The sequence below is a fragment of the Bufo gargarizans genome, chromosome 2, assembly GCF_014858855.1.
Source record: "Bufo gargarizans isolate SCDJY-AF-19 chromosome 2, ASM1485885v1, whole genome shotgun sequence".
Classification (NCBI taxonomy): Eukaryota; Metazoa; Chordata; class Amphibia; order Anura; family Bufonidae; genus Bufo; species Bufo gargarizans.
In genome coordinates, this window is record NC_058081.1 from 136,480,417 (window position 1) to 136,493,342 (window position 12,926).

A 12,926-nucleotide genomic window follows, 5' to 3' on the forward strand; every position below is an offset into this window, starting at 1 on the left:
AGATAGCTTGAAGCATCTATGTCTCCAGTTCAAATCCTGAGGACAGTCAGGCCAACTGTCAGAACAGCATTGGAATAGAAGTTTCAGGATTCAGAAAAGCACTTTTAATCAAGGATTAGGATCAGGCCGGAGTTGTTACCAGTGTAAGACTTTCTTCATCATTTTAAGCCTAGTCTGAGCAGTAGCTTTCGTATGTATTACAAGAGCCTGTACTTCATTGAGGATTTGCATTTCCCTTTCCCCATATGCATGGGAGATTGTGCTTAATGCCGGACTGTATCAAGAGACTGTTTTAATGCCATTGGATGTGTTGTTATCAAGAATCATCATCAGTAAAGTGCCATTTTGTGTTCCATCCTGCTCGCCTCAGACTCAGTTCCTCTATTAACACTACAGTAAATGGATGTACTTCCATACATAAGGTACTGGCATCACGACTACAAGGGACCTTGACACTGGCACATTAATTCAGACCACCAAGGGCACCTCAACCAAACATCTGACCAGTGTCCCTTACACCAGAGTGTGCCCCAGAGAATCCTTGTGCCATTCTCCTTTTCACTTTTATGCGAGCCTGCCCAGGGACGACATAACCGTGAGTAACCAGAACTGTATTTACCTCAGCCCACCTATTGCTCACACCGTGACCTCACACATAATACCCCTGCAAGGTCTGGCATACCGCAGCCAGAGGCCAGTTTTAGGCCGGACAGTCCGGCTTTCAGACTTCCTGTCCTCCATCTGGCGTAGGGCCTGGATGGATACAAGGATGTCCTTTTGAACAGCTCACTCTCATAAAGCAGCACTGTGCTGTCTGAGTGTGAGCTGCAGGAAGAAAGTCACCCCCCCCAACCCTGCAGCTGACAGAAGTTCATTTTTAACTTTATTTTTTCAATCCCTGTTGACTAAGGCTCCATTCACACGTCCGCAATTTCGTTCCGGAATTGCGGACCCATTTATTCCAATGGGGCAGCACGATGTGGAACGCACATTGCCGCTTTCCGTTTTTTGTGGCTCCGTGGATCCACAAAACACGTTGTGGACGTGTGAATGGAGCCTTAGAAGTGGGGTGGGCGTGGCCTAACTGAATCAGGGGCGTGACCTAGCGGGACCTAGAAGTTGATTTTTAACTTCATTTTTTCAATCCCTGTCGGAGGGGCATCTTTTCAGGGTGGACACATTGCAGCAGGGGGCGTGTCTGGGATCCTTTCTGCAAGAGTGACGCCCCTCTGTGCACCTTACTGGCTCATTTGCATACCAAATAAACTGGATTTTCAGAGGATACAAACATCTATTGATGGAACAAAGGCACATCTTAAAATAAGGTACTAAGTGCTATTAGGCCATGGCTTTACTTCATTAGTGATTATTCTGGTGACGGATTTCCTTTAAAGCTCTCCTACAGCAGTGAAGATAAATGGCTGGGTTGTTATGGAAACCTGGAGTAAAACTGTATGTGGAGGCTGGAGGACCTGCGAGCTTCTATTGGCTGATAAGGGTCATGTGACCAAGCTTCTATTGGCTAATGCATTCACCTAATGTACCTGTGTGCCAAATTTCATGATTGTAAATGCGATTGTAAATGCGACCTTTAGCGGACACACGTACATACACTCAGCTTTATATATTAGATCATGGGTGTAGCAATATGTGGGGGGGGGGGGGGCTGTTGTATTTTAAAGGGCATCTGTCACCTAAACTGTCTGACCTGTTACATGTACTCTTGGAAGCTGAAGAAATCTGTGTTGGTCCTATGTTCATATGTGCCTGCATTACTGAGAAAAATGATGTTTTAATATATGCAAATGAGCCTCTCGGAGCAACGGGGGCGTTGCCAATAGACCTAGAGGCTCTGCTCTCTCTGCAACTGCTGTGCCCTCTCCACGTTGATTAACTGGTCCATGCATGATCATATTTACACTGCCTGGTCGTGTCAATCAAGGTGGAGAGGACACGGCAGTTGCAGAGAGAGCAGAGCCTCTAGGTGTAATGTTAACGCCCCCGTTGCTCCTAGAGGCTTATCTGCATATATTAATATATCATTTTTCTCTGCAATGCGGGCACATATGAACATGGGACCAACACAGATGCCTTCAGCTGCCAAGTGCAGCTGCCAAATCTGATGACAGATGCTCTTTAACCTGTTGGAGACATATGACGTACCGGTACAGCATGATGTCCCGGTACTTAAGGACACATGACGTACCGGTAAAATCAATCAGCAGACACCCTGGGACAATGCGCGGGGGGGTCCTGTGATCAATTTAGACCTGCGGTTTGCGGCTTTTACAGGTGGTTGCGGCGGGCGGTCAGTAATGGGGACCCAATGGCATGGAAGGCAGCGCAATGCCTTCCTTAGGTGACGGTGACGAGCCTGTGAGATCCAGCCCCGTGGATCTAACAGGAAGGAAGCTATATGAGTAATACACACTATATTACTCATACAGCCAATGCATTCTAATACAGAAGTATTGGAATGAATTGTAAAGGGGATCAGACCCCCAAAGTGCCAGTCTTAAATAGAAAGAGGCCGGACAACTCAGGTGGAGATAATTAGCAGTAACCACTCCTTCTTACAGGCAAATAAAAATTTTCTGGAAAACCAGTAAAAGAAAAAAAAGACAACATGTGCTGGGATCAGTAGTGCAATATCAAATCCTGTCTGCTGCTTTCGTCCACACCTGGTTCCTGGCGTTTTTTCCGGGCTTCCATTGGTGGTGATTCAGGTGAGCTCCGCCATACTCCATTGCATCCTTCTAAGCCTTGTAACATCCCCAAAAAATAAAATGTCATTCCCAAAATGATCCAAACATAAATTTTGTATTTTTTTATAAATAAAAATGATTTTTTTTACTCCATTTTACCAGTGTCATGAAGTACAATATGTGACGAAAAAACAATCTCAGAATGGCCTGGATAAGTCAAAGCGTTTTAAAGTTATCACCACATAAAGTGACACTGGTCAGATTTGCAAAAAATGGCCTGGTCCTTAAGGTGAAATATGGCCATGTCCTTAAAGGGTTAAAGGCCCCTCTGTCAATGTCATATTACAGGACACCAGTAATATAAATTGCACATGGTAGGTGGGGTTCCTGCTGCAGATTTTGCATTGTGGCTCAAAAGCTGTAAGTTATACCTTTGGGAAGTATACTAGTGAAAGAGGTACCCAGCATGGAGGTGCAGCTCCACTGTACATATGGAAGATCACAACATCACAGGAGCTTCATGGAACCAGATTGCTCTTCATTCACATCATTAAAGGGAACCTGTCACCTCCAGCAAACATTCCAAGCCGGCAGCAGTACCTGAGAGTACCCAGCAGCATGTTTGTAACGATCATTTTCTTCCTGCAGGCAGATGCAGCAAAAGCTCTGAAAAGTTCCTTTATCCCCTGCCGGCGCGCTTCTCTAGTCAGGCTTGAAGTCACGGGGGCAGCGGCCTCCTTGCTTCAAGTCACAGTAACCACGCCCCCTTCCCCACCCCTTCGCTGTGACCGACATTCAGCAGTTCGGCAAAGCCAGCCGAACTCTCGTGCATAAGCGCTGTCGGTCACAGCGAAGGGGCGGGGAAGGGGGCGTGGTTACCGTGACTTGAAGCAAGGAGGCCGCTGCCCCCGTGACTTCAAGCCTGACTAGAGAAGCGCGCCGGCAGGGGATAAAGGAACGTTTTCAGAGCTTTTGCCGCATCTGCCTGCAGGAAGAAAATGATCGTTACAAACATGCTGCTGGGTACTCTCAGGTACTGCTGCCGGTTTGGGATGTTTGTTAGAGGTGACAGGTTCCCTTTAATTCCATAATAAAATGCAACAATTCAGCATTCTTGAAGAAGGTGGTTCCTTCTGTCAAAATAACACTTTACTTTGGATGTAATGATGTGAATGACAGCAATCTTGCCCTGAGAAACTCCTGTGATGCTGTGATCTTCTTCGTAAAAGTCTGGAAAGTATACAGTTTAAACCAGCAGGAAATATGCAAGAAACGCGTTGAATACTGAGCTGATACTGCATTGTTCTGCTGGGTGACAATCACTATGCATACTGTGTGAGGGCAGAATAGAATAATGCATATTCAACACTATGTTCATGAATAAAAGCATAAAGAGGCACATTCACCAGCTCTGTACGTAGAGTTCTATACGAGTTCCTGCGCTGAGTCCTTATCAAATCTTCAGAGGATCTCCTAGCCCAAGTGTCATCACTTTAGTGCTTTCTCCTTCTGTCAAGAGATTGTTCTTCAAGATTTTAATCAACGGATATGTACCATAGCTTTGGGCAAATTATGTTAAGCTACAGCAAGGTCAGATAAGGGTCTGACATTGAACCTAGAATAAAAGAATCCCCGGAGATAAGTGACAATAAATCTCCTTTTCCTGTAAAGTCAATATCTAGAATCGAAATGCAATCTCATCTCAACAAAGGGATGGACCTACAAGGGACAAGCCCCCCAGTATCATGAGTGCGTCCATTAAGGGCTGTATCCATGACATGGTGCAGACTTCTTCAGTCTTTTAATAAATGATATTCGCTGTGTTTGGTTAATAGTTTGCTCCTGGTCATAAATATAATTAGGAATTATTGATTCTAGATATATCAGGATCCATAGACCTGAAGATCGTACTCATAACCTTGTCTATATGTAGCAAGCGGATATGTACAGTAGCAGAATAATAGGAACATCAGGGTAACTAAGACTTTCCACGTAAGGGTGGTTTCACACATACAGTTTTTATTTATTTATTCTTTGAACCTTTTAATAAAAAAAACTCTGAAGCCAGATGTTAAATCCAATATAGAAATATATATAACACAAAGTATAAACCGTGCATTGATTTCTGGCCCTTTTCCTCACTTCTAGTGCATTTTGGGTCAGTGGCTTTTTTCTTCCCCCCAAAACAAAGCTTGCTGTTGGTGTAGCTTCATTTTCATGACTATTCACGTAGGCTTCTTATAGGACTTAAATAATACATGAAAAAAAATGCATGTAAAAAATGTGTGACTAAAAAGAGCTACTGGAAAAAAATTCATGATGTGTGTTTGTTTTTTGGGCGGCATCTGATATACATAAAGGAGTGGAAAATAAAAAACAAACAAACAAAAAAAAAATACCTGATCCATTTTCTCACGCTGGCATCTTGCTTGAAGGTCTTCCGCGAAATCCAGCGCGGCCTGAGATGACGTCATAACTCCGGCCAGTTATTGCACACGAGATTTCGTCCAAGATCTTCAAGCAAGATGGCAATGGGCAGCCAGTCTTGAGCAAATGGAGCAGGTAAATATTATTTTTTCTTTGCTTTTTACCCTATGTCAGGTTAAATCACTTTGCTACCGCGAAGCACGGGGAAATTTAACTTCATGGCGAATTGAATTTATCCTGAAATTCGGATTGAAGTCTACTTTGTGGACTTCAATTCGCTCATCCCTAATAAGGACTAAAGATTTAAGGTGCCTATACACATTAGACATGATTTTGTTACGGTCTGTTGACCACCTAATGTGCATGGGTACTGTCCCATGTAATTAAGGATCTGGCATGATGGATTTCAACATGTCTCATCCTTTGTGCCCCTGTCAGAGGACTCGATTTATTCCACACCCCACATTGAAATGAACATGCAAACTCGATCATTCTAGCATCTTCATGTGGGAGAAATAAGAAACCATCCAACCGCTACTTGAAGGGAATATATTACCTTTTTTAACCCCTTCATAACGAGGGGATTTTTTCATTTTTGTTTTTTACTCCCAGTCTTCCCAAAGCCATAAGTTATTTTTTCATTCACATAGCCGTATGAGGGCTTGCTTTTTTTGTGGGACAAGTTGTACTTTCTAATGGCATCATTTTTGGTTGCATCCAAAAGGGGTGGAATTATTTAAAAAAAAAACACAATTACGCCACAGTTTTATGCCTTTCCTGTGCGGTAAAACTGACATGTTATTTTCATTCTCTTGGTCAGTACAATTACAACTATGCCAATATCTATAGTTTTTCTTGTGTTTTAATACTGAAAAACTAATATTTTGGGCTTTACATCAATTTAACTGTATTTTGTCTTTGCACAATCACTTGTAATTCTCAACTACATCATTTTGGGATATATATAATTTATTTATTTAAGAAAAAACTTAAAAATAAAAATTCTACGGCACTCCCACAGGTTGTAGTTTAAAAAAAAGTGTTCTTTAATCACCAACGCGACGTTTCAGTCCTCTCACTGGGACTTTTCTGAAGCAGTGATACATACAAATGGTGCTGGGTACATCTATATAGGTGAAACAAATAATTAATAATAATATGCAATTATCCCAAAAAAGTCATCAAAAAACATAATTTAAACATTAATATATACATATCTGTCACTTCCCATTAATACCATATCGTGATACATAATCTCCATTGATATTCATATAACAATTATATCCACATATCACATAAATCAATAAAGTGTCATAATTGATATATATTTAAAAATTCACGTGCACACCTTATTAAAAACAAAGTTCAGGACAATGCAAATTACTAACTAGCATGGACTTTCCTATGATGCAATTGGCATCAGGAAAACCCGACTGCGCATGCTCAAAGATAAATTCAATGGACGTGGAGCGCCGGAAGCCGCGACGGGGTGGAATGCACACATGGCTGTCAGCTGTCAGAGACGTGAGCGCATCACACCACATGACAGCCCCACCGGCACACTGCCGCCCATAGCTTTGATCTCTAGTCTCAATGACAGTATGGCCATGCTCGCACTACAAAATCCGATGATTGAGGCCGAATGCACACGGCCGTTGTTCACGGCCGTGAGCGGTCCGTGGAACCGCAGCCTGGATTCCTGCTGAGTGCAGGAGCGCACGGCGTCATGGGTTGCTATGACGCCGTGCGCTCCCTGCTACCGCCGCAGTACAGTAATACACCGGTATAGATCATACCAGTGTATTACTGTACTGTGGCGGCAGCAGGAAGCAACCCATGACGCCGTGCGCTCCTGCACTCAGCAAGAATCCAGGCCGCGGTTCCACGGACCGCTCACGGCCGTGAACAACGGCCGTGTACATTCGGCCTAATTCAATAGGCAAATTGCCATAATAGAGTATACTACATTTAACTGATCAGGGGGAGAATTAAAATGGAGTCATATGGATATATATCGATGGATTCTGTAAAATAGGAGAACCCCATGTACCATCACATTGTTACATGCAGACAGACACGGGGAATATGTACAGAGGCGGTTCAGTATCCAAGTACTGGACACCAAATCCCGCCCCTGTAACTTCTTACTCTCCAATAGGTGAAAATTCTATTCAGGGGAATAAAAAGAGGACACAATGGACACAGGTACCGATCATGCATCAGTGTCCCCACTTATGTCTCAAATTTCCCCCAACAATAAAGTACAAAAGTAACAATATCCAGCTCCTAATAATTCTCCCACTGTCCAAAGTACAAAATAAAATTATTAATTACAACATCATCATTTTGGAGGCACCCACAGTATACATAAAGAGACCGACAACAATGCCATACATCATTTTTTCAAACCACTTTATGGATTTATGTGATATACGGATATAATTGTTATATGAATATCAATAGGGATGAGCGAACTCGAACTGTATAGTTCGGGTTCGTACCGAATTTTGGGGTGTCCGTGACACGGACCCAAACCCGGACATTTTCGTAAAAGTCCGGGTTCGGGTTCGGTGTTCGTCGCTTTCTTCGCGCTTTTGTGACGCTTTCTTGGCGCTTTTTGAAAGGCTGCTAAGCAGCCAATCAACAAGCGTCATACTACTTGCCCCAAGAGGCCATCACAGCCATGCCTACTATTGGCATGGCTGTGATTGTCCAGAGCACCATGTGACCCAGCCTCTATTTAAGCTGGAGTCACATAGCGCCGCCCGTCACTCTGCTCTGATTAGCGTAGGGAGAGGTTGCGGCTGCGACAGTAGGGCGAGATTAGGCAGATTAACTCCTCCAAAGGACTTGATTAACTGATCGATCTGCAGCTGTGGATCATTGAGCTGCTGATCCTCAATTGCTCACTGTTTTTAGGCTGCCCAGACCGTTTGTCAGTCACATTTTTCTGGGGTGATCGGCGGCCATTTTGTGTCTTGTGGTGCGCCAGCACAAGCTGCGACCAAGTGCATTTAACCCTCAATGGTGTGGTTGTTTTTTGGCTAAAGCCTACATCAGGGTGAAGCTGTCACACCAAGTGCATTTAACCCTCATTAGTGTGGTTGGTCAAGCTATCACACCAAGTGCATTTAACCAGCAATAGTCTGTTCATTTTTTGGCCATATACTAAATCAGGGGCAAGCTGCGCCCGTCACCAAGTGCATTTAACCAGCAATAGTGTGGTTATTTTTTGGCCATATCCCAGTCTAATTCTGTCACTAAATCCATACCGGTCACCCAGCGCCTAAATACTAGGCCTCAAATTTATATCCCGCTAAATCTCTCGTTACCGCTGTCCTGTTGTGGCTGGGAAAGTTATTTAGTGTCCGTCAAAGCACATTTTTTGTTCTGGGTTGAAATACAATTCCCAATTTAGCAATTTAAAAATTTAGTGGTTTCTGCTGTATCAGAGCTATTTGAAATCTATCCCTAAAAGGGTATATAATATTCAAGGTGCACATAGGGTCATTCAGAATAACTTCACACACCCGCTACTGTGCATTTCCAAGTCTAATTCTGTCACTAAACCCATACCTGTCACCCAGCGCCTAAATACTAGGCCTCAAATTTATATCCAGCTAAATCTGTCCTTAGTGCTGTAGCTGGGCGAGTTATTTAGTGTCCGTTCAAGCACATTTCTTGTTCTGGGTTGAAATACAATTCCCAATTTAGCAATTTCATAATTTAGTGGTTTCTGCTATATCAGAGCTATTTGAAATCTATCCCTAAAAGGGTATATAATATTCAAGGTGCACATTGGGTCATTCAGAATAACTTCACACACACCCGCTACTGTGTATTTCCAAGTCTAATTCTGTCACTAAACCCATACCTGTCACCCAGCGCCTAAATACTAGGCCTCAAATTTATATCCTGCTAAATCTCTCGTTAGTGCTGTAGCTGGGCGAGTTATTTAGTGTCCGTTCAAGCACATTTCTTGTTCTGGGTTGAAATACAATTCCCAATTTAGCAATTTCATAATTTAGTGGTTTCTGCTATATCAGAGCTATTTGAAATCTATCCCTAAAAGGGTATATAATATTCAAGGTGCACATTGGGTCATTCAGAATAACTTCACACACACCCGCTACTGTGTATTTCCAAGTCTAATTCTGTCACTAAACCCATACCTGTCACCCAGCGCCTAAATACTAGGCCTCAAATTTATATCCTGCTAAATCTCTCGTTAGTGCTGTAGCTGGGCGAGTTATTTAGTGTCCGTTCAAGCACATTTCTTGTTCTGGGTTGAAATACAATTCCCAATTTAGCAATTTCATAATTTAGTGGTTTCTGCTATATCAGAGCTATTTGAAATCTATCCCTAAAAGGGTAGATCATATTGAAGGTGCACATAGGGACATTCAGAATAACTTCACACACCCGCTACTGTGCATTTCCAAGTCTAATTCTGTCACTAAACCCATACCTGTCACCCAGCGCCTAAATACTAGGCCTCAAATTTATATCCAGCTAAATCTGTCCTTAGTGCTGTAGCTGGGCGAGTTATTTAGTGTCCGTTCAAGCACATTTCTTGTTCTGGGTTGAAATACAATTCCCAATTTAGCAATTTCATAATTTAGTGGTTTCTGCTATATCAGAGCTATTTGAAATCTATCCCTAAAAGGGTATATAATATTCAAGGTGCACATTGGGTCATTCAGAATAACTTCACACACACCCGCTACTGTGTATTTCCAAGTCTAATTCTGTCACTAAACCCATACCTGTCACCCAGCGCCTAAATACTAGGCCTCAAATTTATATCCTGCTAAATCTCTCGTTAGTGCTGTAGCTGGGCGAGTTATTTAGTGTCCGTTCACGCACATTTCTTGTTCTGGGTTGAAATACAATTCCCAATTTAGCAATTTCATAATTTAGTGGTTTCTGCTATATCAGAGCTATTTGAAATCTATCCCTAAAAGGGTATATAATATTCAAGGTGCACATTGGGTCATTCAGAATAACTTCACACACACCCGCTACTGTGTATTTCCAAGTCTAATTCTGTCACTAAACCCATACCTGTCACCCAGCGCCTAAATACTAGGCCTCAAATTTATATCCTGCTAAATCTCTCGTTAACGCTGTCCTGTTGTGGCTGGGAAAGTTATTTAGTGTCCGTCAAAGCACATTTTTTGTTCTGGGTTGAAATACAATTCCCAATTTAGCAATTTCATAATTTAGTGGTTTCTGCTATATCAGAGCTATTTGAAATCTATCCCTAAAAGGGTATATAATATTCAAGGTGCACATTGGGTCATTCAGAATAACTTCACACACACCCGCTACTGTGTATTTCCAAGTCTAATTCTGTCACTAAACCCATACCTGTCACCCAGCGCCTAAATACTAGGCCTCAAATTTATATCCTGCTAAATCTCTCGTTAACGCTGTCCTGTTGTGGCTGGGAAAGTTATTTAGTGTCCGTCAAAGCACATTTTTTGTTCTGGGTTGAAATACAATTCCCAATTTAGCAATTTCATAATTTAGTGGTTTCTGCTATATCAGAGCTATTTGAAATCTATCCCTAAAAGGGTATATAATATTCAAGGTGCACATTGGGTCATTCAGAATAACTTCACACACACCCGCTACTGTGTATTTCTAAGTCTAATTCTGTCACTAAACCCATACCTGTCACCCAGCGCCTAAATACTAGGCCTCAAATTTATATCCTGCTAAATCTCTCGTTAGTGCTGTAGCTGGGCGAGTTATTTAGTGTCCGTTCAAGCACATTTCTTGTTCTGGGTTGAAATACAATTCCCAATTTAGCAATTTCATAATTTAGTGGTTTCTGCTATATCAGAGCTATTTGAAATCTATCCCTAAAAGGGTATATAATATTCAAGGTGCAAATTGGGTCATTCAGAATAACTTCACACACACACGCTTCTGTGCATTTCCAAGTCTAATTCTGTCACTAAATCCATACCGGTCACCCAGCGCCTAAATACTAGGCCTCAAATTTATATCCCGCTGAATTTGAATACAATACATTGGGCCAAATAATATATTTGTTGTTGTGGTGAACCATAACAATGAGAAAAACATCTAGTAAGGGACGCGGACGTGGACATGGTCGTGGACATGGTCGGACATGGTGGGTGACGTGAAGCCTCATTCTCTGCTATGACATGCAGACTGATTCTCTGCTGTCATGAAGCCAGATTGTCTGTTACGGGACCTCTCTGCTCTGCCTGTGTGCTAGGCCTAAATATATGCCAATGGACTGTTGCAGTGGTGGCTGACGTGAAGCCTCATTCTCTGCTATGACATGCAGACTGATTCTCTGCTGACATGAAGCCAGATCGTCTGTTACGGGACCTCTCTGCTCTGCCTGTGTGCTAGGCCTAAATATATGCCAATGGACTGTTGCAGTGGTGGGTGACGTGAAGCCTCATTCTCTGCTATGACATGCAGACTGATTCTCTGCTGTCATGAAGCCAGATTGTCTGTTACGGGACCTCTCTGCTCTGCCTGTGTGCTAGGCCTAAATATATGCCAATGGACTGTTGCAGTGGTGGGTGACGTGAAGCCTCATTCTCTGCTATGACATGCAGACTGATTCTCTGCTGACATGAAGCCAGATTGTCTGTTACGGGACCTCTCTCCTCTGCCTGTGTGTGTGCTGGGCCTAAATATATGCCAATGGACTGTTGCAGTGGTGGCTGACGTGAAGCCTCATTCTCTGCTATGACATGCAGACTGATTCTCTGCTGACATGAAGCCAGATTCTCTGTTACGGGACCTCTCTCCTCTGCCTGTGTGTGTGCTGGGCCTAAATATATGCCAATGGACTGTTGCAGTGGTGGCTGACGTGAAGCCTCATTCTCTGCTATGACATGCAGACTAATTCTCTGCTGACATGAAGACAGATTCTCTGTTACGGGACCTCCCTCCTCTGCCTGGGTGCTGGGCCTAAATATATGCCAATGGACTGTTGCAGTGGTGGGTGACGTGAAGCCTCATTCTCTGCTATGACATGCAGACTGATTCTCTGCTGACATGAAGCCAGATTGTCTGTTACGGGACCTCTCTCCTCTGCCTGTGTGTGTGCTGGGCCTAAATATATGCCAATGGACTGTTGCAGTGGTGGCTGACGTGAAGCCTCATTCTCTGCTATGACATGCAGACTGATTCTCTGCTGACATGAAGCCAGATTCTCTGTTACGGGACCTCTCTCCTCTGCCTGTGTGTGTGCTGGGCCTAAATATATGCCAATGGACTGTTGCAGTGGTGGCTGACGTGAAGCCTCATTCTCTGCTATGACATGCAGACTAATTCTCTGCTGACATGAAGACAGATTCTCTGTTACGGGACCTCCCTCCTCTGCCTGGGTGCTGGGCCTAAATATATGCCAATGGACTGTTGCAGTGGTGGCTGACGTGAAGCCTCATTCTCTGCTATGACATGCAGACTGATTCTCTGCTGACATGAAGCCAGATTGTCTGTTACGGGACCTCTCTCCTCTGCCTGTGTGTGTGCTGGGCCTAAATATATGCCAATGGACTGTTGCAGTGGTGGCTGACGTGAAGCCTCATTCTCTGCTATGACATGCAGACTGATTCTCTGCTGACATGAAGCCAGATTCTCTGTTACGGGACCTCTCTCCTCTGCCTGTGTGTGTGCTGGGCCTAAATATATGCCAATGGACTGTTGCAGTGGTGGCTGACGTGAAGCCTCATTCTCTGCTATGACATGCAGACTAATTCTCTGCTGACATGAAGACAGATTCTCTGTTACGGGACCTCC